This window comes from Podarcis gaigeae (genome assembly GCF_964106915.1).
Source record: "Podarcis gaigeae genome assembly, chromosome: 4".
Taxonomy (NCBI): Eukaryota; Metazoa; Chordata; class Lepidosauria; order Squamata; family Lacertidae; genus Podarcis; species Podarcis gaigeae.
Window position 1 is genome coordinate 42,425,449 of NC_139677.1, and position 27,213 is coordinate 42,452,661.

The window sequence follows — 27,213 nt, forward strand, 5'->3', positions numbered from 1 at the left end:
TTTGAGGTCAGCAGAAAAAGACTTCCATGGAAGATTGCTGCCTGGGATCCCTGCAGGGAAAATGTGAGCTGTTGTGCTTGGCTAAGGTTCTTCCTGCATTCGATGGGCTCCTGGGGTCTCCACGATTAGGCTGGAAGTGGAGAGAAGACAGGAAACCGCTCTATGCAGCTTGCAGAGCGCCTTTGAGCTGCAGGAGCCTCCTCTCTTAATTCCTGACCAGGGATGAGGGAGAAATGTGATTCAGTTGGCAATTACAGGCAAACCTGCCTAATTCACTCTTTCCTAAATTATATACAGTGGTACCTTGGGTTACATACGCTTCAGGTTACATACGCTGGGTACAGACTCCGCTAACCCAGAAATAGTACCTCGAGTTAAGAACTTTGTTTCAGGATGAGAACAGAAATTGTGCTCCGGTGGTGTGGTCTCAGCAGGAGGCCCTATTAGCTAAAGTGGTGCTTCAGGTTAAGAACAGTTTCAGGTTAAGAATGGACCTCCAGAATGAATTAAGTACCGTATTTTTTGCACCATAACACTCACTTTTTTCCTCCTAAAAAGTAAGGAGAAATGTATGTGCGTGTTATGGAGGGAATGCCTACGGGTGGCATGCCTAAGGATTTTCCTATCCTAAAAACTATGTGCGTGTTATGGTCAGGTGCGTGTTATAGAGCGAAAAATACGGTACTTAACCCGAGGTACCAGTGTACAAACTGAAACACAGCCATCCTTCCCAATTTTGCAATGCAGCTCTCCAATACAAAAATGCACGGGGGAAGCAGACATAAAAATGCGTATGTTAGTGATACTAGCATGCCAAAATGCATTGTATAAGAGAAATTGCTTTTCAAAAATGTGTATATTAAGATAAATTTGCACAAAAATATTGATGAATTTTCACAAGGACTTAAAAAAAAACCCACAAACTTATGTGGAAATGTGGAGAACTGTACTAAAGAGAGGAAACATGAGAAAGAAAGAACCTGAAATTGTCAGATTCTTCCATCCCTGACGCAAAAGTTGGGGCCTTGAGTTCCCCCCTAGAGGAACTCAACCCCATGCCTAGTAGAGGGAGCCACTGGAGGCTGCAACTGCCACTGTCACTGTGTTTCTGTGATATTGATCTCAGTTCCTTGGCAGAACTGTCTTTCCTTCCCTGTGTGGTTCTTGAACCCTTATCCCAGGCACGCTCTGTGTTCACTATTCAGCACCCTAGCTCAGAAGGTTACATGGGTTCTGTGTTGTATGTCTTCTTCCTCCCCTTTGTATGTATTGTGCTCCTGAAGCAGGGGATTGTGAAAGAAGAATGACCTGTTTTTGTGTGTTCCATAATGGTTGTAAATAACTTGTAAATTCAAGAAAGACCATAGAAGATGTCTGGTGTATTTATTTATATGATTCTATGGGATTATTAATCTATATGATTGTTGTTATTATTCTTAGGCAGCCAACACTAGCCCAGCAGTGCAGCTGCTTTTTTCTACGCTTCTCTATAATTCAGCTGTATGCATTGCCAATCTAAAAATAAACATGACTGAGGCTTTTGGCACTTCTTTTTGTAGTGAGATCTCTGGAGCCTAGCCTGGTGCCTGTTTTTTCTTTGTTTTTGTTTTGCAAATGCTTTAGCGCTCCAGCCCAGTGTGGTGGGTGGGCAGAATGGGAGTCTGAGGTAGTTTGGGCCTATATGACAAGTTCTGAAAAGAAACTGGACTTAGAGATGCAATGTTGTGTTTGGGGGGGGGAACATGTGAGAGCTTTTCTAATGACTTCTTAACTAATTGACTTGACTTTTGTTGGGAGACAGCCAGAGGCTGAAAGGGATTAAAACTGTTAAAAATGAAACACTTTGATGTGGCTGAAATCCTATTAAATTTTGGATAGAGGATTTCTTTAGCAATGTTATATCTTAACCACAAAAGCCTCACACGGAGAGCTGCTCACATAAAATTCTGCTTGATTCCTCCACCCCACCCCTCTCCTTATTTTTAAGGAGGAAAGGAATCTGCCAAGGAGCATACTTTTAGAACAGACTCGTTCTTAGATGTTCAGAGGGCGTGTCTGACAAAGCTTCTGTACAGTCTAGGGTGAGGAAGAGCAAATGCATTGTTCACTGCTCAGAACTCTGATCCAGAATAAGCCTTTCTAGAGGCAAGGAGACTTTCCTGGCCAGGATGCCATTTTGTGTGCCGTTGCTCCCTTTGTCTAAGCAAGGAGGTGGGTAAATTCATGGCTGCCATCCTTAAGGTCACCTGTTACAAGCCTGATTCCAGGCAGGGTTCTAGAAAGGCTTTATTGACCTGTGTTTAACCACTGTGAAGCTGATAGTTTTTGGTAAGGGGATGGGTATTGTGGTCATTTCTAGGTATGTGATTAGACGTTTATGGTGATCGTTGTTGTCTGGTTTCCTCCAACCTCATCATTCTTTTGTTACCTTCATTCCATTGAGGTGTTGCCTGATGCAGAATGTACAGGCCCAAGGCATTCTACCGCCTGAAGTGAGGCCCAAATACTATGGTCAGTACCATTCAGACACCTTATTGTTTATTTAGAACATTGTAACAGGTTATTGTTAGGTTGTGGGTTGACATAGCAGACGGCACAGCGATTTCTCCAAGTAGCTCTTTATTTTGTAAGCTGGAATAGAACTGACTGCAAACAGCTCAGCCGGCCTGCTTTTATAGGCAGCTGGCTGTCAACATTGTAGCAACAACAGCCCAGAGTTCCCGCCTAAAATAACTGACGTGGACCTGAGTGAAAACTATCTACAGACCTGAGTGAAAACTATATACAGTATCCCCCTGCTGGCCCAGGGTGAAACTTCACTACATAACAGTTATCATAACCAATCTCAGGGCAGGATACAATAGAAGTAAAGCTCATCCAAATCAAACAGTCACAGCAAGAAAGGCACTTAATGACAAAAGCAGGCAAGGCAGAATATAATTAAAATCCAGGTCCCTAAAACACAGAGCAGGCAACAACCTCCGGCAATAACAAACTAAAACTAATAACCCGCCGACGCCTAAGCAAACAAATGGGTTCATCCTGTCCCCCAGAGGGCCGCCTGAAGGAGGTCACTTCATCCTGCTGCCTGGCAGGTCCAGCCGTCCTTTTCAAAGTGCCAAAGATTAATTACTTGTCTCATCATAATGTTAAGTATGCTTCAGATGACCTAAATTTTGAGACATTTGGAAATGAAACCAATTTTATTTCATGCACAGTAATAAGAGAATCCCATAATAAAGCCTGAGAGAGGAAGGCTTCCAACTGAAGGATTTCCGCTCCACATTACATCTTGTGTAGTGACCTAAATGGCAGAGACAGACAGTCATTTCCTGATCAGCTCAGGCTGTGCAGTGGCTGTGCTGAAGTCACTTGTGTTGTAATATGTCAAAGAGGCCTTTGGTGCTATAACTGGGTGGGTGTTCATACTAACCATGCTCTGCCTTCATGGTCGGAAGTGGTTTGCTTCTGAACAGCAGTTGCTTGAAACCGGGAGGGGTTTCCCACAGTGTCATCTGCTTGGCCACTATGCGAACAGGAAGTAGACAGGTATTATCCTGATCCAGCAGTCTCTTCTTATGTTCTGTCCTAAAAGCAGGGCTGCATGCATGTCATGCTAAGTAATGGTTTGGAAATAGAGCCCACAGACAGAGCCCAGAAAAACCGGGTATCCAGATAGGATGCAGTAATATAGGAAGTTACCCCATAGCTCCCTGCAGCTCAGAATCAAGTGGATGCTTTCTTGGCAGTTGAAGAAAAAATCAGAAAGCAGGTAGTCAAGCCAGGATGAAAAGCTGGACAACTATTGTACTCAGAACATTTTAGGATGATGGCCCAGTAAGATGGGGTGGTTGGAATTAGGGCACCTCTCTGTACATGCTTGTATCTGAGTGAATTTGCCCTTGTATGTGAAACTTTGCACATGAGGCTGTGACGTATGGGTGGAGTGTGGGCCAACAGAAAAGTTAACCTCCCCATGCTCTTAATAGCATCACATATTTTTCCCTGATGGTACAAAAGATGCCTGGCATTTGTTCTGTGGGTCAGATCTGTAGTTTCATGGCAATTGTGGGAGCGAAAATGTTTACCACAAACGCTTAGATCCAGAAAATTTGGAAACTTGGATTCTAGAGTCAGTTTTACATGACCCAATGTAGTCTGTTATTATGAGTAACCCTGGGAAATATGCTTTCTGCTCCTTAAGGGAAAACGTGGAATAAATGCAAAGTATTATGTTAACAGAAGTTCTAGCATAATGTATGATAATATGTAAGGATGCACCAACAAATTAAACTGTTTCCTTTCCAGGAACCACAAGCCTTTGTGCCAGTGGTCATTTAACATTTCCTGGCAAGGGACAAAATGATACAACATTCCCTTGATGTCGATCCAATTCTCTTCTGGTGGACGAATCCCTGAGAAGGCTGGCCTGTGATCTGTGCTAGCTGCGAATCTCCCATTCCCTTTGTAGCAGAGTCAGCCTCTACTCTTCATCCATAATTTAGCCCATTTTCCATCCCCAGTGTAACGTACAGAACGAGCCAAAAGTGCATTTCCTTAAGCTTCCACAAAGGGCGATAAGAGTTCACTCTGCGCCATGAGATGAGTTCTAGAATGCTTGAGCCAAGATGGTACAGATCTACTTTGAGAGTTCAGAGGAATAACATCCACTTTATTAAGATCAAAGTTTGTGACATTTGATGCTGCTTATGGTCCTCCGTGGGGTTTTTTTATTTGTTATGAGAGCACTATAACAGAAGCATTGATTCAGGACTTATTGTTGTGATAACCCTAAACATTGTTAGAGAAAAGGCAGGCAAAGAGGTAGACAGTATTTTTGTTACCTTGGGTTATTGTTGCTTTTGGAAGGGATGCATAAAAATGAAAAAGGCTCTTGAGTTCCACACAGATCTTAATGCATATGCGATTAGAAGAAAACAGAAAAACAATATGGCACGGATGATGCTTGTACACTGCTGTGCAAGATTAATCTACATCTCAAGTATACAGTGGTACCTCGGGTTACAGACGCTTCAGGTTACAGACTCTGCTAACCCAGAAATAGTACCTCTGGTTAAGAACTTTGCTTCAGGATGAGAACAGAAATCGTGTGGTGGCGGCGCAGCAGCAGTGGGAGGCCCCATTAGCTAAAGTGTTACCTCAGGTTAAGAACAATGTCAGGTTAAGAACAGACCTCCAGAATGAATTAAGTTCTTAACCCGAGGTACCACTGTACTGGGAAATGTCTCACAAGGCAGAGTTTGGGTCAACACTTTCCCGCAGTATGTATGTCATCACAGCCCCTGGCCCTATCATGCATAGAAGGATATGTCTTGTGACTCTCTCTTGATTATTTTAGCAGCCATATTGTGCGTACTTAAGATTTTTAACGAATCCCACATAAAAAGTAGCCATACAAAATTCAAGAGAGAGGTAAGTTTTAAAAGTGCTGATTTATAATTCTCATATTACAGAATTATGGTTGTAAGACTGAGAGGGTTAGCATTATTTTGACTTGTTTTCATGTGTGCTAGATCTTTCCATTCTTTTGAAATCCTTCACGTAGGCCTTGCTGACATGTATATTTACCACCAAGTTCTTACACATCAGCAGCAACAAACCTAATGAAGGAACTGGGCATGTTTAGCCTAGTAAAGAGGAGGTATGAAAGCCATCTTCAGATATCTAAAGAGCTGTAACAAACAAGTCCATTTCTAGTAAACCAGGATTGATGTTTGGAATTCCCTTAAATTGTTGTTTTGTGTACATGGGCGATGCCAGGGTATTAATGCCGCAGATTATATAAACCAGCCTTTGCTAAAGTTGGTGCCCTCAGAAATTTTGGGCAGCAGCTTCTGTCAGCCCTAGCTAGATGAGAGTTTCCACTTCTGCAAGTTTGCAGGTTTAATTTCATCCAGTACTTGGGGGGGACAAACCAAGAAGTAATGGTTGTGGGAAGGAATTGGTGCACCGTGGCTAATTGTGCATGAAAAATGATCAGTGCCATGTAAGGTCCAACCCTGTCAAGCATGATCAGAAAGTGTTTCCACATGGCACCAAGGGTGGGGAGTGGGTGAAACATCCTTCTGACTGTAGCCCTTTCTGCTACTCTGGGGGGGTCCTGGCTTCTGGGAGCTTTCCGGGGGTGGAGGGATCTTCCACCAGAAGGGGCCCCCGAGCAGTTCTTGTGTGAATTGCTCTGGGATCCTGTCCAATGTGAATGTTTGAGTTCAAGGGAAAGAGGGATGAGAAAAAATTCTTAAAATAAGTATATGCTTCCCTAGCACTGGAATCAATGCCTTGGGGATATGCAGAGTCCAAGAGTTAATGTGAGGTTTTATGGTTTAATATGTTTAGGGCTTTTCTGCTGCAGTTGTATAAATATGTATTTTGTTTGCTTTTGTTATGCGCCTCGTCACCTGTTTAGAGCTTGATGCATTCTCTCCTGCAAGTATTTATTTATTTATTTATTTATTTATTTATCTGTCTTCCTTCTTCGGGAAGAGCCTGGGGTGGTTGACTTAAGCTAAAACTACAAATTACTGTGTACACGGAGCTAAAAACATGTCTGTACCCAAGAACTTGAACATGAGTTTGACTGCTTCCTCCTCCTCTCTGACTCCTTTCCCTTTTGTGTTATGTCTTGGCGCTCTTGTTTTGGCTAAAGATTGGGATAGAAATTATACAGGCAACCCCCAATTTGTGCAGGGGGTTGCGCTCCTGGCCCCTGCACATGTCAGCAGAGTACACATAAACCCACTCTGCCCCATTATGCCCCATTATGCCTCACCCCCGTTCCACCTCCATTCAGCCCTTTTCCAGGTCCAAAATGACCTGCGTGTCAGCAGTTACGCATCAGTTGAACATGCGTGAAATGGTCACCAGCTGTATTTCAATGAATGACTCTTCTTCCTGCTTTGTTTTAGAGTAGGTTGGTTTCTTGGAGTGTGGTATTCGGTGCCCCAGTTTATTCCCTAGCCAAGGCACTTTTCTTCCATGCTTGAAGAAGTGGGGTCATTCCTCCCCTCTGACGACTAGGGTTTGCACTTAATTGCATGAAGAGCATTCCAATGTGATTTCTCTGCCTTTTCTTATGCAAGTGGTTTGTTAGGTGTTGACATGAAGGGTGTGTACCACCTGCATGGAGAAAAGGTGTGTGTGTGTCTGTCCCTCCTCCAAGAAAAGAAACCACCACTAACAACTAATCATTTGTAGCAGTCCTGGGAAGAGGATGGTTACACCACTCCCCAACCGGGGCTGCAAATCAGGCTTGTCAGTTACATAGAGTATAAATATGAACAACCACATGCCATTGATTATGAGAAAAGTGCACAAGATGGGAGAAGCTGTTAGAATTCCTACTCCATGATTGCAGTCATGGGATTGTTGTCTTTCACATGACGGTATATGTTTTGACTCCACAGAATGGGAAGTGACGGAAACAGGATGTTTGTGTTACTGTGTTCCGTGAAGTGGGACTATTGTCCTTTGTTATTTTTCTCTTTGCTGTCTGATGCTAGAGAGAGAGGGAGCCATGTTGCAGTGCTCCATGTGTGCTTATATGAAAATAAAGTAGATTAGCCAAAATGCTGAGTTGCTGAGTTCTGTTATGCATGATGCACAGACTCTGCAGATCTCTAAGTGTGCTGGTGTCAGTTGGCATCGGTCGCTGTGATGTTTGGGCTGAAGAAAGCTTTTGAAGCTCCCGAATGATTGACCAGGAGGGAGAGAACATGCCAGTTGGCATGTGTCTCTGCCAGGGTCCTACTCGAGTGTAGGCTGAGCTCCTAACAGAAGCGCCATTTGAGTCCAATTTATGGATGACATGATTCATTCATATTCAGAAGAGAGGTGGAACCAGAAGTCAGGGCAAAGCTTTTCTTACAACTGTGTTGTGTTTTCATGAATTAAGGGCTCTGGCCCAGATTTGGTGTTGCTGAGGAAGATTGCTTCTGTGTGTCTAAAAATACAACACATATGAGGAGGCTATTTGCACATGAATATGTGAATCGGCCCCAAGTTACTAAGCAAATGTGAACGCAGGCAGTGCAACTTGCAGCATGTTGGGCTGCTGTATGGAAAGAAATGTCAAGCAGCATAGCATATCTGAAATATGCCGCATATTTGATATCCAAGGAGCGCAACGGAATGAGACAGATATGCACATTGTAAAACAATCATTTTTAAAATACATTCGCTTGTGATATAGAATAAGCAGATGGTAGGTTAAAACTGAAATCTATTTTTGTGATGGTGTCGCTTGCTCTGTCACCAAGGTGCAGATCAGCTTATTTCTTGTAGAGCTGCTAGCTTGCGGCTTTCAGCTTTCACAAAGGGCACTGTATGAGCCTCTGAGGGTCTGTGGATGGTGGTTTAGAGGGTACTTGTGCAAAGGTTTCTGTTTTTAAAAAAGTAACAGCTTTTTCTGAGCAAACTGGATGTCTTTTCCATTTTGCTATACCTTTAAAAACAAACAAGCCAATGCTTATTATTCTAATAATCCTATGCAAACTACTTTGCGAGATCTGCCTGAAAAGCAGCATATAGATACTGTAAATAAATAAATATGCACATCTTTACATTTGCCCAAATATCTCAAATATATAGTTGGGTCAAAAATTGAAACATTCCAACAATACTTTACTGATTGACTGTGTGATTGGTTGATTTAGCATAGTCTGGTCTAAAGTGCCTTGCCTAGAAACCAGTGTGAAACATTGTCCACATTTGTTTGAAAATACTTTCCAGTTGACCTCTTTAGAATTAGCCTTGCTGCAACTATATTCTGTCGCTGAAGAATCTGGGTTAAGCTTCAAAAGAATATCAAGCGGTTGTTGTTGTGAATTATCTGGACCCATCCTGTAATTACTTCCTGTTCATGACCCCCCAGGGACCAGTACAGGACTGATGTAAGACTGGCTGTCATATTCAAGGGTTGTATTCAGGGTTAAATGCAAATCTCAGGGTTGTGGGTCTGAGCCCCACTTTGGGTGAAAGATTCCTGCTTTGCAGGTGGTTGGACTGCTAGAGGATCCTCGTTGTCCTTTCTAATTCTAGAGTTCTGTGATTCTGTGAACCCTATGTGCATAGTGCTCAGATAGACTGCTTTTGAAAATGTGCTTAATTCTTACATGCTGAAAAGAAAGCAATACATAGAACACATTATTTTAATAACTGCCAATCTACTGCATGCTCTTGTGCCCATTTTGCATCCTTGTTCAGACCAGGTGGTGTTCAGGTGCAAGATGCTCCTATTGGCTGGTGTCAATAGGCTACTGAGCAAAGCTTCTACATCATGGTTAGTATGTAATTAGGAAAAGTGGACTGGAAGTTTAGGCTTTGCTTTGTCAATCTAGTAGCAACCTGAGGGGGAGTGGACATTTAGAAAATATCACATTCCAATGAAATCCAGGTGAATACACATAAATCAAAGAATTGCAGTTTGAATTGAGTTATCTCTTCCCTTTAGTAAACGTCAAGTCAAATGATAAAACTTAGAAGTTAAAAAGTTATAGGGCAGAAATTTTTATCCAAAGGAGGTAAGATTATTCCTAGAGTCCTAAATTTGTTCCCTGGCTTCACAAGAGTTAAAGAGAAATATTTTATTGCGATCAAGTACCAAATCCAGGCTCTCTAAAAGTTTTTTAAAAGGACATAGAGAGGCTTTTGATCTTAGAAATAATTACTTTTTCTCTGATGAAAAGGTGCACTTGAAAACAAAGCCTTACCCTAATATATTCTTAACTAAGCCATTCAAAAAGACACAGATAGGCTCAGCCAAGTCTAGGGAGGGAGAAAACACCATCAAAAAGACAAGCAGATATGGTGAAAGAATTCTTACAATGTTTCTCATGGGCCTCCGTGTCTCTGTTTCTGTTTCCATCTTTTCTAATGCTACTAAAAATAACAGTTTTTACTGAAAAGGATTAGGATCAGATGTCACTTGTGGGAGTGCAAGAAAGACTCTGTGATGACATGGAATTCTGAAGATATCTCAGGGGAATAATGATGTTCTGACAGTCATCTTGGCCATCTGTCAGTATAAAGAATGAAGTATAAAGAACTTATCAAGAGTTAAACCCAAGCAAGGCTGGTGTGTAGTCAATCACACTGGGAGGTGGACTTTCCCAAGAAAAGCAGCAGCATAGGCCGCTGCTATAGGAGATCCAAATTTTACCTTGGTCCCTCCTGGTCTATCTTTATGGGCTTGTGGCTGATGGACCGGGACTCTGCTGGCTTGTGTATGCAGCAGAGGTTAGCTTAAATCTCCCATGTGTCTGCTGAAGCCAAAGGATACACTTCTCTATGACTGCATTGGATTGCTACCCCGAACCATTGTTTAGTGCAATGTGAACGAGCCTGGCATGCACCCAATCCCACACACTCTTCTCTCCTATTTCTGCATGGCTAAGAGAAGGAATTCTGCAGCTTTAGTGTCTGAGCTGCAGTTCTCCATATCATCTGAACCAGGAATTAACATAAGAAGAACCCTGCTGAACCAGAATGCAAGATTCATCTAGTCCAGCTTCCTGTTCTCACAGTGGTCAACTAGTGAGTGCAACAGGACTCTCTCATGCCAGCTTCATAGCCCACCATTTGAAGTTGGCTAGTTTGAAATGAGCCACAGTTAGGGCTAACCACGGTTTGTCGCACCAGATGACACAACAAACTGCAATTAAGGAAAAACTAAAGGTTCCTAGCACCTCCAGGCTGGACAGGGAAAGGAAAGACGGGAGCACATGATCCCAGTATGAAGCGAGGCTCGTTCACATCACATTAATGTGTGGTTTAGCATGACATCCATATGTACCCTGTGTGTTTGGAGACAAATGAAATTTGCTTTCACTAAGTGTGAGGGAAGCTGAAACCTTTCCCCATCCTTACTTGGTTTAAACACTGATTATTAAATCATGGATTGAAAACACCATGAATAGGCTCTTATGCACAAACACTCATTCTCAGCTTTATTCCTGGGCTAAAGCGTAAAACACTAAGAAAATAAAAAATCCATAAAGTCAGCCAACATGATAAAGATAAACAATGTGTCAGTTCCTCTGTCCACAACATGACAAATAGTAATAGTTAAGCAATAAAACAACAACCAGACTCTTATAAAGGCAAGCTTGACTGTGGACAATGTTGCCAGTGGAGCACATCAAATTTCCTGCCTAGTCCCATATCCGTTTTAATGGCTGTTGCTAGAGGATGGCTTCATTATCAAGGAAGAAATAGTATACACCTCTTAAACAGGTTGGCATTGTTTTGGTTAAATGCCTTATGGTAGCTTTGGTGAACTTCTTTGATGACGTATATCCTTAAAAATAACATGGCGTGCAATTCTTCTGCCATAATGAGATTTAAGGTAAAAATAAAAATTCACCAGCCTCCAAGGTTTGTAGTGGACTTTCAACTCTGCACACTCTCCTTGTTGCATTTTTCCTTTGCAATGTTAACTGGTCAAGCTGTATTCAAAAGGCAGCAGCAGCGTGCTAGCTCTCTGGTGCCACCTGTCAGAGCTAAGTGGCTTTGCCACTTGAGTTCTGAATATCCTGGTTGCAATTATAAATGCTTCTGCAGAATATTGTGTTAGTGTATTCACACATTATTTCTGCAAAATACACCCCATGCAAGCAAGCATCACAAGGCTATAACTGCCACTGGGGCCTTGATATGCCCTCCCAAGAGCACAGGGTTGCCTTTCAAATAGAGCTGAAGCCATGTGCATTGGGCTCCTGTACAGTACAGCCAGTGGTTTCTGTGCAAATAACAAGGGTATAAATACCATTAGTTTCCTAGCATCAAGCCAATGCTAAGCTGTGTATTTTGGGGAGGCTGGTGCACCTTTCACTGTGATGCTAGTGGCTGTGGTCATAATCCCACACGCTGAATAAGTGGAGAGGAGGAAGGTGTGGAGCAGCTTCTCATGAAGCTCCATTTCACCTTCCCACCTCATTTCACACCTAGCCATGCTCCTGGCCAAGTCTGAGGATGGTCTGGCTGCTCTAATGCAGTCTTCCCTCTGGGCATCTGGTTGGACGCTGTGAGAACAGAATGTTGGACCAGATGGACCATTGGCCTGATCCAACAGGCTCTTTTTATGTTCTTCTCACTATAACTCCCATCAGTCCATGCAGATCCAAAGCTTTGCAGATCCCCATAGTGCAGTGATGGCCAAACTTGGCCCTCCAGCTGATTTGGGACTACAACTCCCATCATCCCTAGCTAACAGGACAGTGGTCAGGGATGATGGGAATTGTACTCCCCAAACAGCTGGAGGGCCAAGTTTGGCCATCATTGCCATAGTGGCTTTGTACTCAGGTCCTTTAGTGGCATCAGCCTAGAACTGCTAGCACAGTAAAAATAAAGTAAAAAGTGGAAGGAGGCCGCCTTCTGCCCTAACAAGCAGAAGCTGGCAGGTCTTCAGATGCAGTGGTGAATCTGTCACTCGGTGCCTTGTAAGATATGTCAATTGATTAAGCCCCTTTTGCTAGGTGGGAGTTAGAAGCTTTCCTGATACAGACTGAGCTGAGATGTGGATGGGGAGCTTCCAGAATATAGCACATGTTCTTAATTACTAGGCCTGTGGTACTTAGGGATGGGGAAGAAATTTTTGTTCAGTTCACATTTAAAGGCAAACTTACCAAAACTTGCATTCTGCGAAACGATATGCAAACCAAAACACAGTCAGCTTTTGTTTCCAGTTATCCAGCCAAGTAATGTGCTTAAAAAATGTATGCGCTGTAGTAAAGTGTGCCTTAAAATGCATACGTTAATGAATATTATATTGAAAAAATGAATTACATTGTTGTCCAAAAATATATATATTGGGCAAAACTGCATACAAACACATGTATATTGTGAGAGGTTCACACTTAAAAGGCTACGGCTTTTTCATGAGGACTTTAAAAATATGTATCACAAACTGATGCTCAAAGTAGTAGACAACTTGAAAATTAATGGTGGTCTCAGCAGACCACTAAATACGTTTTGTGTGCATTCTACAAATGAATGCACATACTAAACTAATATAATAAGCATAGTCTTTCCTTTCTATTGTGATGAATGAGTCTGTATTTGTAAGCAAAGTTCTTTGAAGTTTCTCTCTTACACTGAAATGGAGGAGAACACAGACCACTAGTTTGAGAACAGGCTACAAAGTCATTTCAAGATACATTCAAAAATGCATTGCCATTGTTATTGTGGTTAATGTTTTCTGGAGCTGAGTAAACAGCCTGAGGGCAGCCATGTTCAGCCTCTAGCTGAATTTCATCTTGCACACGAACGTTGTGGCTATATATTAACCACATAATTGACCAACTGCAGTATTCCTCCAGTGATGCAGTCACCCCTGTCTGCCTGTTTACTTGGAAAATAACAACATACGAAATGCAATTTCATCAAATGATAGCAAATTTCTGATGCCATGGACATTTTTCCCCCTTTGGTACCCATCTCCAACAAAAGCTCATTGTGCCTTTTGAGTTCCAGTTTGTGCAGTTCAGTGAAGCCACAAAGCTTTTGGTCCTACAAAAGTATGGAGGACGAAAATCTGGTGAAAGAAGGAACATCTGGTTTTGTCAGTCCAAGCTGCCTTCTGAAAAGAATAATAATAATTCTTCTCCCTCTCAGACTTGATGGCCCTGCTGCCGGCAACTCTCTCAACACATTAGTTCCAGTCATCTGAAAGGTCGGAAGCATTGACCTTAGACTAGAGATGCTCTTTACAGTAATGACTCTGTTTGATCCCCTAGTGCAGTGGTTCTCAACCTGTGGGTTCCCCAGATGTTGTTGGACTACAGCTCCCATCATCCCTGAGCTCTGGCCTTGCTAGCTTGGGGTGATGGGAGTTGTAGTTCAACAACATCTGGGGACCCACAGGTTGAGAAAGGCTGCCCTAGTGTCTGTTGAGACCATGCACTCAGCTACACATGTGTAAATAGAAATTTGTAAATGTGTTGTAAAGTACAGTATACAAATGTGACACTAGATGGTGACAGTGAGCTATGCAAAATTCAATGTATTTTTCAAAACTTTTTTTTAAAAGCATTTTCACAGCGTTTTTAACATGTGTGTATATTCCACCCAACAGCAAGGCTTTGATCCAAATCCTGCCGCCTGCCCTTGGGTGGTAAGGTCGGGAAATGTTTGAAAGGAGCATTTTGCGGAAAAGCCACTTGTGATGCAACTCTAGCATTTCCTTCCAGGACTCAGGGCACACAAATCTGCATAATATTTGCATATGCTAATTTATAGGTGTAGGTGCCTCTGGGAATCTCTGGGACACCAACTGGATAGAGCAGGAAGTAGCATCACCGAGGAGGATACAATGTGATGTTGATCCTATTAGACTGCCCTCCACTCATCTGGGAGAAAGTCCCATAGAATTTAATGGGATTTGCTTTTGAGCAGACATGGTTAGGCATGCCATGTTAGCTGCAGAGCCAATTTCCTGCTACCACATTTGGAGTTTTCCTCCTGCTTGGTCCATGCAATAATAGGTCCATGCCATAAACCTCTGGGGGTTTTGTGTATGATTATAATGGAGAAGAAAAGATGCTTATGAGATGATTATCAACGTCTTAGGTCTGCTTAACACATTCATATACAAAACTGCATTTCTGTGCACTTGATTATTGGCATCTGAACAGGTGTGTCAACTCCATTGAAAACCATTGAGTTTTAGGTGGTTGTGCATTCTCTGAGGTTTGTATCTGCGGTGGTCCATTCACACCTTGTTGATGTTCAGTTATCTAGTGATATCCAGCTCTTGTAAGGACTTTCACACGAACAGGAGTTTAGCGAAAGATATATGTGTTTCTAAAAATTAAAGCCGTTTGAATGAATTACGCTTTCCTGCAGATCCTATCCCTGGCATGGATAGAGGGGGAGGGGGGATTTCATTCTGCATATGTTCAAAGGCACTCTTGTCTTTATTACTCCAATGGATTATGTCCCTACTTATCATGAATTCATAGGCCCTGGTTTGTTTTTTTATAAGGGACAAATTAAGCCCATGTCCATAACTGAATAGTGAAAGCCTACTCCAAAAAACCTAATTGGCAGTACTCAGATTCAACTTACAACTACAAAAACCTGCATAAATGGTCAAAATCTCCCCGGTAATATAATTCTTTGCACTTTAGAATTAGTGGGTGGTATTCAACTAAGTTTTGTTTGGTGTAGAGTGGATCCCTTGAAATTAATGAACATGACTAAGTTAGGTTCAGAATCTTTTTCAAACTGTTGGGAAAACCTGCTTCCTTTAGTGCTGTGTATGTGTGTGTGTGTGTGTGTTAAAGGCTAAGCACAGTAGTATTTAAGTGTATTTTTCCTCTCCTTCAGGCAGTGTGAATAAAGTGAGAGGCAAAAAGCTATATACTGTGAACCACAGTTTGAGGGGGCTGATACGGGATGGGTGCTGGCGGGATCGTATATGTGTCACTTTTGTATCCGCAGAATTGCATCCAAGAGGTTTCTGTTTGTCTCTGTGTCCCTCCAAACTAATCTGGGCTGTGGATTTATGGTCAAGCCATGCGAGGTTCATGCAGGGGCAGATGCAAAGGTTCCTTGTTCATGATGTTTCATAGCTGCCAGTATTTAAAGCCAGTAGTGGCTACAGGTTGCCTTATCCTCCTATCAATTTGTCCGATCCCCCTTGGGGGATTTCTTGTTTGAGGTAGATTTCTCACTTGAAGGAAGAAAGGCTAAGGGATCCACCCCCCCCCCCCAAAAAAAAAGATAAGGAGAAGCCAGGTTTTTCTTTCCTATCTGCCTGCATGCAGAAGGTCTGTGGATGAGTGTGAGGTGTAAGGAAGGTCTCAGAGAGCAATAGCGCTTCAAGGAATTCTGAGAGGTCCCCACTCCTTTACACACTCACACTTTCACTGCTGCACAGGAGATGTATCTTCCTTTTATGTTTGTTTTCAGTACACATGCATTGCCTGAAAAACAGGTTCCCAAAGACAGAGCAAGAGAGAAAAATTGCATATTTTTAACATTTCTAATCTGCCGCCTTAATTCCAGGCAGCGGCAGCAGTAGCAGCCTTCTGCTAATGGCAGCAGAAATCACCAGGAGAGAGAAGGAAGGAGGGAGCCTAGAAAGTCATCTCTTTTGGAAAGATGTGTCTGGTGGGCTGCAGGTATGGCTTTGTATGAGTTAGAATACAGAGTGAGGTTGCCATATTTGACAGGGTTTCTGGGATTTTAATAAGGGGCAAAGGGAAAACTTTACATGATTCGTCTTCTTGCCCCTTGCTGCTCGAGTGTTTCACTGTGTTATGTAGGTCTCCACTTACCCAAGAACTAAGAAATTCTGAGATGGAGAGGCGGAACTATTTACAGGAGCAGTTTCTTTTAACATTTTTATAGCATCTCTTCATTTATTTGTTAATTATTATTTACTTATTAAATTTCTACTCAGTAATTTAAAAATCCACAAGTTGAGCAAGCACCAAAACAGATAATGCCAGCTTTTAAAGTATCAGAAAGCTTTCCTTCCCAAAGCACAGCATATCCTTGGAACTGCCTGGTCAACTGCAAGTCCTCTGATTTCCACCTTCTTTGCTGGCTACATTCAGTTGCAGACTTTTTCTTCAGGGCATGATAAATGACGTCAGCAGCTAGGGACCAGTCATTAAAAGCCATTGAGCAGGAATATTCCAACCACGAGTACCCAGTGAGAAAAAATAAAATAAAATCTGAAGGTGTTAGCAAAACAAAAGCTTGAAGTAGTTCTCTTTTTATGTGGAACTGCACAGCTCTGTTAAGGGTACCACCATGCACATAATTAGGCCGTTCATATTCTATTGAAGTCACTGTCAAGGAGCTCTGCCCATGACTTTGTTTGCACACAATGCTAGACCAAACCATGGTTTAGCACAAACAGGTAAAAGTGCAAGCTCCCAGAGAAGAGCTCACAGCTGTTTTGCTCTCTGTTTTACTGCTGTACTGCAGCAAGCTAAGCCAAAATTTGGTTTACTGTGTTGTCTGAACACAGGCTCATGTTGGTGGGGCGTTTTATCCCAAAGCATCGGAAGCAGACCAGGTTTGGGTGAGGGCTGATTTCAAGGAACGGTTCTCGTTCATGTGTCCCCACGTCTCCTGATTTAGGAAGGGGAGCTGTCCAGTTCTGTATTGAGACAAAGAGGCTCATGGGTTTTCAGAACAGGGTGGAATGGAAACATGTTGTATTTGTTTGTTTGCTTGGTTTAAAAATAATAATGGCAAAAATAGGCATGGCTAGGAAATGGCTGGAAGGATTTTCTTAATCAGAGGTCGCTATTGTTTGCCTTGTTTGCTCTGTGGCTAAGCATTGCATTAAAGATTACAGAGTTAAAGTGTCACCTCTGTCATTGGGCAGCTAGAAACTGAAAGCTAACTCGGTCACTGAGAAGAAGGCAGGCATAATCGGATGGAGGGGGATTAACTGCTCTGTCTGTTACAGCACACAATGAAGTTAGTATCTCCAGAGGAATAAGAGCCAGATGACTTAGAAGTGTGTGTGTGTGTGTGTGTGTGTGTGTGTGTGTTATTTTGCTCTTGCTTCTGTACTGCAGTGTCTTCAGACGTATCTTGCCCCTGTTGCTTACCAGCATTCGACTACTGCTACAATTACAAAAATAAAAATAAAGCCCACTCTCGCTCCTCAACTGTGCAAAATGCATTTCAGGCTAGCTTTTCTTACTGACGTATCGCACATATGGAACTTGGGTCTGCCTGCCGAGTGTGGCAAACAAGATTCGGTGGAGTCCCTCATTTAAGGCCTCTGCCAGGCCTGAGCTGGGAGCATGTGTGATGCCTCTGCACCTCCCTATGGCTTAAAAGCAGGAGGCCTACCAGCATAGGTTTCTCAGTGCTTGGGGTGCATGTATGCATGCTAGGACCCTAGTATAGACTGAGCTATCTCATTTCTGAGCCTCTGAACGCATGAAACGCCCTGCAAATTTATGTTGTGTACTATACATAGCTGCTTAAACAGGACAAAACCAAAAGATGGCAATCACTGAATTTGCACCAGTGTCTTGGACGAAACATCACAAGTGCATTTTGAATAATAAAGTCATTGGTTGTAGCCTAGTCTGTCCCCATAAGTCAGGGCCGTCAATGTTTTGGACTGCAAGTCCCATCAGCACCAACTGGTATGGCTTGTGGTCAGAGATGATAGGAGTTGGAGTCCTGACAACTACATTGGCTCTCCTTGCAAATTAGACATCTTTACTTAATTGATCATGTCAAACAAGACTGGGAGTTCAGTTTTCAGAATTTCCTTTCTGTCTGAAAGCTTAGGAGAAAGAACCTGTTTTAAATGTACCAGTAAGTGATGGGAGTGGGAGGTTAAATTCCAGAGCTATGAATTTATTGACTTTAAACACTGCACTTTCAGTCCCACATTGAGTTAGCAAGGCATGCTGAAGTCAGTTGAAATCCAAGAGTTTAAAGACACTTAATTCACTACTGGATTGTGGTCTTATTTAAATGTTGGAGAAGAGCCACATGGCAGTAATTTTGAGTCCAGGATTGATCTACCTGTTCAGCCTATTATTTGTTGGAATACTAGCAAATATGGGATTGGCGTGTTAGTATGCATAGTTTTCTGTGTTTACAATGGGGGTGGAGGACCTGAACCCCCCCCCATGTTGTTGGACTCCATAAGCCTCAAGGTGTGCTTACCTTGGGGGCATTAACAGGGCAGGATGTCTTTATGCAGATGTTCATATCTTGGCTAGAGATGAATTAGGAACTGCTTAAGGACTCCAATCTGTGTTAAGCTAGTTTGAGAAACAATGCCTTGAACGGTAATATAGCTTGTAACAAGCTATAGGAGACACGTGGTTTGGGGATAACATTGTGTGAATACTGATTAAAAGCCCAGCACTGGAAACACTGTGAATGTACAGTAAATAGGAGTGTGAACGCAGCCTCAGTCAGCATGGTCCGTGGCCAGAGATGATGGGAACTGGAATACAACATTTTGAGGGTCACAGGTTCCCAGTCCATGATTTACAACAATCAAAGTGTTGACTGGACTATTGCGGGGCTTGTGAGGGTAGAGGAGATATGTGTGTGATCATTCTCCCAATGACTTTAAGGAGATCAGATACCCCGATGCTTTAGATTTTAGAGAAAGTCACAAATATAGTTGGTAATCTCCTTCTCCTTCTCCTTCTCCTTCTCCCTTCTCCTACCTGTACCAGGGATTTGATGTAGTTCCTCATTCCTTCCCCATGTACCCCCCACAATTCACTTGGGGGGTGTTGGAAGACACACACACCCAGAACATTATATGGGGGGAGGGTGATTGTTCCATCTGGCAAGATGATATACTTGTGCAGACAGAACATTTGTAATAGTGCGATATGGAATTCCATCCTATGTTGAAAGATGCAGCAGGCATCCAAAAGGGTTTCGGGGAAACTGCTTTAATGTTTGCACCTTTAACATTTAACAAAGCCACACACACTATATAAATCTCTACGTATGTGTACATGAACAGAATCGTTCTAAACCGAGAAATTACACGCAAATTAGCACAATAATAAATAGGGTCTCCAATGCCTTCCCATTAACAGCTAACCTTTAATCAGCAAGCAGGAAGCCAATTTCAAACTTGAAACATGAGCAAAGGTCACAAGTTAAAGGTCACATCCCATAAACGTGGAGCTAATAGACCAGGTACAGCTGAAGGTTGCGGTTAGAAGCAGCTGTCTCTGAGCTACAAGGCTAACTCAAGAGATCAAAGGCAGCTGTTTCACAGCTGGTTGTTTCATGAGTGTCCTGAGGTAATCAAGATATAAGTTATAAGGTCTAAAATCTTCATTGCTCCCATCTTGGGGAATGTTAGAGTTTCCTACAGGTAACAGTGTGTGTAGCATGAAGCGGGGAAAGAAGATATTAACTATGTCAGTTCAAATTAATTTATGCAAGTCATGCATATCGTTAAGGTACTTGTCTTAGGGCGAAACCACAAGGAGATTCTGCCAGGAGATCCATGACCAAAAAAGTGTTACTTCTTTTCTTTTCTTTTTAAAGAAAACTAAATGGGGAACTTCCCTCCCCATCTCCCAAGGAAATAGCCCGTGGAGGCAGGTAAAAGAAACAGATCAATAAAATGACCTGAGGGAGAAATTACACCCCTACCTACTTCACTTATCTATCATCTATCTATCTATCCATTTATTTATTACACACACACACACACACACACACACACACACACCACTTAACTAATTGCCCCATAAGGGTATTCGAGTAATAAAACGCAGATTTTTAAAAAAAAAATGATTAAAATGAGATTTCTGTCAAAATGCTCGCTGAATTTTTTTTAAAAAGGTTTTGGGCAGGTGCCAGAAGTTCAACAGGGAAGGGGACCTGTCTGACCTCAACTGGAAGGAAGGGTTGGGCCTACAATACTGACTGCACAGCTCCTGGTGGATAAGGGCCATAAATCTGAGTAAAACCAGCCCTGGGGCTAGTGGCAGTCAGGGGGCCTTATCTGATCTCCAGCTGCTGGAGGCACTGCTAGGAGCAGGTGAAGCAGTGACAAGGTTGGCAAAGGAGCAGTTTCCAGTGTTTCCACCTTTGCAGCCACCTTGCTCCTCTTCTTCCCAGTAAGCTGCAGTGACGCATAAGATGCTTTGCCAACCTCTACTGTCTGTGGTTATGCTACATTCAGTTAAAATTTGGCCTCAAGCCTTCCAGTTATGGGGAATGAAAAAAAAGAAGCCCAAAATAAACTGACTGGAGACTAGCTACATTTGATTTAATATAGAATTCCTGAAATGTTTATTGGTGTTTTTATATAAGTATTCAGCGCCATATTGCCATGTCACACCAGAGAAGATGCGCAAATGCTTTTATTTATTTATTAGTTTGTTTTCAAAGAGTGCAGGCATTTCTTGTCTGGTTTTTGTTTTATTTTTGCACTGGGGGGTGGGATTGTTTTATGTTGTCACAATCTGCAATATCCCCGCATTGCTGGAGTCTATTAAGATGACACCGTGGTCAGATCTGTTCGAACTGTTGTGATAAATCCTTGGAGAAGGCTCGTGGGGGAAAGAAAGGGAAGCAAGAAAAGAAAATGAGCAAAGCAAGAGCTGTTAAGAGTGAGGATGTTTTCAAAAAGTAGGTCAGAGTTTAACTTTCTTTTAAAGCAAATAGGTCATATTCATGGGACAGTCTCTATCGCCCACCCTCTTCCCCTGGGGTTGAGAAGTGTAACCATCACTTTTGCTTCCAGAGATCATCATGTGTGACATCGCTTAATGTTTGCTGGTGTGAGGCTTTAAAACCGGACCAGCTTTAACTTGAGTTTGTTGGCCTTCATAACCAAGCAAAGAAGACAACTTCACATCTTCTCAAGGAACTTGTTCCGTTGCCTACTTATTGGAGCTACAATGTTCACTCAGTTTATTAGACCAACATGATTTTCTTAACCAGGTGACAATCCTACCAGTTACTGTTTCAGTTAGGGAAAATGCCTAATACAGTGGTACCTCGGGTTAAGTACTTAATTCGTTCCAGAGGTCCGTACTTAACCTGAAACTGTTCTTAACCTGAAACACCACTTTAGCTAATGGGGCCTCCTGCTGCTGCCGTGCCGCCGGAGCACGATTTCTGTTCTCATCCTGAAGCAAAGTTCTTAACCTGAAGCACTATTTCTGGGTTAGCGGAGTCTGTAACCTGAAGCGTATGTAACCTGAAGTGTATGTAACTCGAGGTACCACTGTATAGTCATCTTAAAGCTTGCCACCACAGAGTGTCTTACCCATACAGGCACATTCTACTTATTTTAATAGGAAAGTTGCATGCAAAGATGGAGATTTTTATTGTAAAGCGGTTTACAATACTTCATGTTATGGCTTTGAAACAAAAATTGCATTTGGTTCTATTGTTTCCTAGGAGAGTTTAACCAATCTGTGCTTCCCCCTGTCTTTTTCCAGTTGGCTGAATATTTATCATTTTGTAAATCAGAAGTTTAGTATGGACCAAAGGAATAGAGTCCTAGGAGGCTGCTCAGAGGCATCATAAGTAGTCTGCTTTTCGAGTCATTCTGACTTTGAAAGAGAAACATTAAGGTATCATTTACTCCATTGACCTGACTTTCCATAGAGAGAACAGTTAATGAAAGACCCCATTGTGTGTTCATACAGTTAAGTACAGACTACTAGAAAGATTTTATGGACATAGCCATAAAAAGAGCCTGTAGGCCAAAACCAATCTTACAATTACTTTTCTGTTATACAGCTGGAAGCACCTGCTCCATTGCAATGCCTTTTGAAAACTATCATTTTTTGAAGTCCTTATCTGTACCCAAGCTACCCCCTGTAATGATCCCCTGTATTCCATGCATGTCTATATGTGAGAAGCTATTCAGAATTCCCAAGTTATTAGCTGCGTTGATATTTGAAATATAGACTTGGATTGCTGTGCTTATTTCACAAAATGAGGTAGAAAAGTCAATATAAGTTTGGATGATTGAAGAGCCAATATAACAGTGGGGGAATTAAATACTACAGCTAAGACCACATTCCTGTGGACACTTTATTACACACAGTGGGATTTTACTTCTGAGTAAACATGCATAGGATTGTCCTGTTAATGGCTCTTCTGTAGTACCAGGAAGCCATGTTCTGATATGTGGGTGGAGCAGGAAATGATGTCACGGAAATGGAATTGTTGGCTTGTTGGAGTGTAAGGTGTTGGATTGTTGGAGTATAAGGTGAGAATAATCTTTCTGCCATTTATTAGCCATTTTATGATAGGGACTCAAACTCTGTGATTTTGGGGGGGAGGTAGTGGTTTGGATTCTTAGAGTGGACCCATTGAAATGAAGGAGAATTGTTAGTCCTTTTGATTTCCGTGGGTGTGCTCTAAGCCTGACTATGTCTGGATCCAACCCTGAATATAGTGCAAGGACATCTGTTGTTTGTCTGAGCTATATTTGAGAAGCAGGGGAGATTTTGTAGCTTCCTGCTGCACTTCTTTGTAAATCTGTTCTCACCCTAAATAAGTCTCTTCTGAAGCATGTTGCTTTCTTGTTTGCCTTTATTTGTTTTGACAACTTTCCCAACATGTTATGGCGGTGTCTGGCTTTCTAAGCTTTTAGTAAATCTTGATAGAACTGAAGATGTACAAAGTAAAGCCAAAAGGAGAAGATTACGCAGTTCAGTCAAGGACAACTACAACAACAACAACCCCAAACTTGCTAGATAAAATAAACTTCAAAAGTGATGATACATTCTGCATTTCATAAACTATTTTAATCTTGTTCTTTGGGGAAGATTACATGGTTCTAGATTAATATAACAAAATTGTGTGCACGACAAAGAGTTTCCTTAGCCATTGGATGATGCTTCTGTGATTCATAGGCATGGAACTTAATTGCATAAACACGATTGCCACCTCTATCCTCACTTGAAGGGTGAAATTCATAGCAGCCCCAGTCAAGTGCAAAGAGAGATTTAAGGGATACTGCATACCATATCAGTCCTTCATCAAGCACCTAATATTGAACCATTGATCTGAATGGGATTTAATTGTGACTCATTTATTCTGGCTTGTGCTTGCAGAGAGCAGACGAAGTTTGTCTGTCTGAGGTGTGATACACACATTCAGCAAAGCCCACAGGACAGTCCTATCGGGATCCTACCAGCTCAGAGATACTTGAGGGGAATCTTATCTTTGAATACTCTCCCGTGTGAAAATCTTTCTAAATGCTACAATGCATCTCTGGAATGTTGGAAAGGGCAATTTCCGTGCTACAGATTATCTGGAAAGGGATGGAAAAATAAAACTTGCAACTGTAAATCTATGGTGAAACCACTCTTGGAATACTGTATACAGTTCTGATCATGGCATTAAAGGATATTGTAGAGCTGAACAAGGGTGGAAAAGGCAGCTGGTATGATCAGAGAGTCGAGTCCTCATTAAGGGTTTTTCAGTTTTAAAAAGAAGCAATCGTGTTGTGGTATGGGTGTGGGTGGGTGGGTGGGTGTGTATGTGTGTGTGAGAGAGAGAGAGAGAGAGAGAGAGAGAGAGAGAGAGAGAGAGATGTGTGGTTAGCAAAACAAGAGACAAGAGTGGGCCTTTCCTGCAGGGAAGTTTTCATGACTATATACCACATAGCCTATTTAGTTTTGTAGGAACTTTAATAGGACACATCCCTTCTTCTTGACACTTTTGCTTAGTGTTAAGCTCGAAGTACAAGAGAAGTTCCCTGAAAAGGTGATTGATGATAGAAAATACAGCATGTTTGAGGTAATAATAATAATAATAATAATAATAATAATAATAATAAGGCCAACAGAGTTTGAAACACGCTGTTTCCATAGAAGCTTTTTATATTTCACATATAAAGCTATCTGCTCTTTGTTGGAATTGAAGGTGGATGCGTTTGCCCAATAGAGGGGGCCTCTCTTCAGCATGACATAGCATAGGTCAAATGCTTTGGTTCACAAAAATATCCTGAATCACACAATGGGGTCCAATTAGGATTTCTACCTTCCAATGTTTAAAGTAGCATGGGGATACCAATGCCCTTTCTGACATGAAGGGTTAACATTTAATGTGCATAAAGTATATAGTGGATGCTCAGGTTGCAAAGGTGATCCATGCAGGGGGCACATTCACAACCCACAACACCGCATCTGCGCATGCACGGGTCGTGATTCGGTGCTTCTGCGCATGCACAACCGCCAAAACCCGGAAGTAACCCATTCCGGTACTTCTGGGTTTGGTGCAGTGCGCAACCAGAAAACACACAACCTGAAGCGCCTGTAACCCGAGGTATGGACTGTAGTGAAATGTATATTGTAGCCTATAGCAGATGCTAATGTTCACCTTCCAAAATTAAAGTGTGAGAAATTGTTTCTTCCCCTGTCCCCTAAATTAGACTTTGATTAGTTATTTATTTAATTTCTGGAGATATTTAAATCTGCTAGCTCGCCGAAAACTCTTCCCTTGCTGTCTAATATGTAGTTTGAACAAGAAAACTAAAAGCAAATGTTGCTCTCATGCTCTCTCTCTCTCTCTGCTATACATTTTTAATGTCTCTATGTCTGATGGTTATTTTTAAAGGTCTGCTCCAGATTCTAAAGTAGCCTTAAAACGGCTGTCAACACATTACGGAATAAACAGAGTTGCTGCTTTCTCAGAAGTCGATAGAAGAAATAGAGCGAAAATGAATACAATTTGTTACAGATCTGGGTAACGGAGTTTGGAGGTGCAAGGGCACCCATAACTGCTAGAGTTAGGGACAGTTAGAAATTAATAAAGGGTAAGATTTAGAGAATATTTGGAGTACTGAAAGGAAGGAAGAAATAAACAAAAACCTAAGACCAAACTAGAGCCATGAAGTCAATTGCATTAATGAAACTAATGGCATTTTAAAATGATGTAAGTAGCTGTGAGGAAGGAAGCCTGCACAGCCTTGCAAAGGTGGAGGACGGTTGGGGGTAGGGAAGATTTAATACATTCTCTGCATACCTGGCCTCAAGAAAAACTACCTCTCCAAAGCTTGTTGTTTGCATTTTAAAGCAAGCCCTCATCAGCAATGCAGTATTGGAGTGCCTCTCATTGTAGAGGCCAATTCATGTGGCCAAAACGCTGTAGTGATGCCTATGGGAAACAAGGGAGCAGAACATGAGCTCTCTCTCCTCCTGTGGTTTCCAGCCTCCCGTATTCCAAAGCTTTGCTGCCTGTCTATCCTACAGAGCTGTGGATAGACAAGGTTGGGTCTGCATAACAGTAATCTTCTCAGATTTGCTTGTGGCTGCTCTGTAGTCTCACGCTGATGTGAAAGACCTACCCTATGTCTCAACATAGACATCTGCACTGGCATAGGGCCTTCTTGGAGATGAGTAGTCAGTCACTATGCAACAGCTAGTGTTGTGAATCAGACTCTAAAGTAAGCTTCATCTAGCAGGGTAATATTCAGATGGAATATTAACATTCCAGCTGCATTGGAAATTATTTGAATAGACATTTGCTGCATTCCAAGGCATTTGTTTTCAGCACAGAGAAGAGATGCTTGAATCACATCCACCATGTTTAGAATGTTTTTGCTTCACCAGCCTTCACTAACCTGATGCACTGCAGATGTTTTAAGCCCCCACCATCTTGACCTTTGGTCAAGTGAGCTTGTAGACCAAAACAGCTGAGAGCACCAAGTTGGGGAAGGATGGGTTTTTGTCTTAATAAATTGTCTATATTTGAACTTGGTCTAGTGGACAAAGATGCAGAGATGGATACAACACCAACTTTGACTTTGCCTAGGCAGTTTCAAGATCTGTGCGCAACGAAGTTTGTAAAACCCAGGTTTTTCTGCAACAGCATGATTAGCACCTTGGTTAACACCAAACTGCCTCTAGATGCCAATCATCAGACCAGTGTAGGAGTTCTAGGTTTTGTAATAATTTGGTTGCTTCTTTCCTCTACGCTGCATCTGTAGGCTGCTCAGTTCATTTCCTTTCTATCTGAAGATTGTTTGTCTGTTGGACAGAAGCAGAAAACATTTTGTGGAAATGAGCCTGTCATCTGCTACTGTTGGTGGGGCGGGGGTGGGGGAGCACCATTGTGCTGTAGAGAGGATTACAGCTTCCATCTGCTTCATAATGTAAAAAATATGGGTAGGCCTCCATGTTCAGAGCTTTGAGTCTCCAATGAATAGTGGCAGTTCAAGGTTTTTGGTATTTGATCTGAAGCATTGCCAGACGTTTGTTTTATCATTTAGTTTTCTTAATAGGCCAGCACCCCTTGCCATGTGAGCAGAACATTGACTTGCTAACTTTAGCACTATGGTATATAGAAAAAAGAGCATATTTTAAATGGACATGTAACGGTAGTACTTATGGCACAAATTTTCCATACTTTCTCTTAAGTCATGTACTTCACAATATATCTGTACAGATACGCAGCTGTAGATTAGTTTGAATCGTAACCATGTGCTGGTACTTAGGTTGCAAGGCAAACTTTGCACAGCAGTCACGTAAAAGCTTGACGTGATGAATTTCCTCCAGTCATGAAGCTTTTAAAGAGCACAGGATCCCCTCCCAGAAATAAATCTGACAATTGTACCCTCTTCTTACACTTGCAGCATTGTTTTGTTTGCTTGTTGCATTGACATCATGGATTATAGAATGCTCCGGCTCTATTGTGAAGAACCAGAACCCAGAAATGCAGAACCTGACATGAGATATTAATGCAATTGGACTCCTT

General features: G+C 42.1%; 1 protein-coding gene and 1 long non-coding RNA gene across 4 annotated transcripts in view; both read left to right on the forward strand.

Annotated features, from left to right (window-relative positions):
* The window catches only part of NHS (NHS actin remodeling regulator), a 239,617-nt gene that overhangs the window by 137,465 nt on the left and 74,939 nt on the right, over positions 1-27,213 (forward strand). The gene's annotated exons all lie outside the window — the stretch shown is intronic.
* Positions 22,507-25,342, forward strand: LOC310842599. 2 transcript variants are annotated; one of them, XR_014563259.1, is made up of 2 exons: positions 22,507-22,717; positions 25,075-25,342. It is a non-coding gene; the product is annotated as an uncharacterized lncRNA (long non-coding RNA). The 2 variants fall into 2 exon arrangements; XR_014563260.1 differs by lacking the exon at positions 25,075-25,342 and adding an exon at positions 23,568-23,900.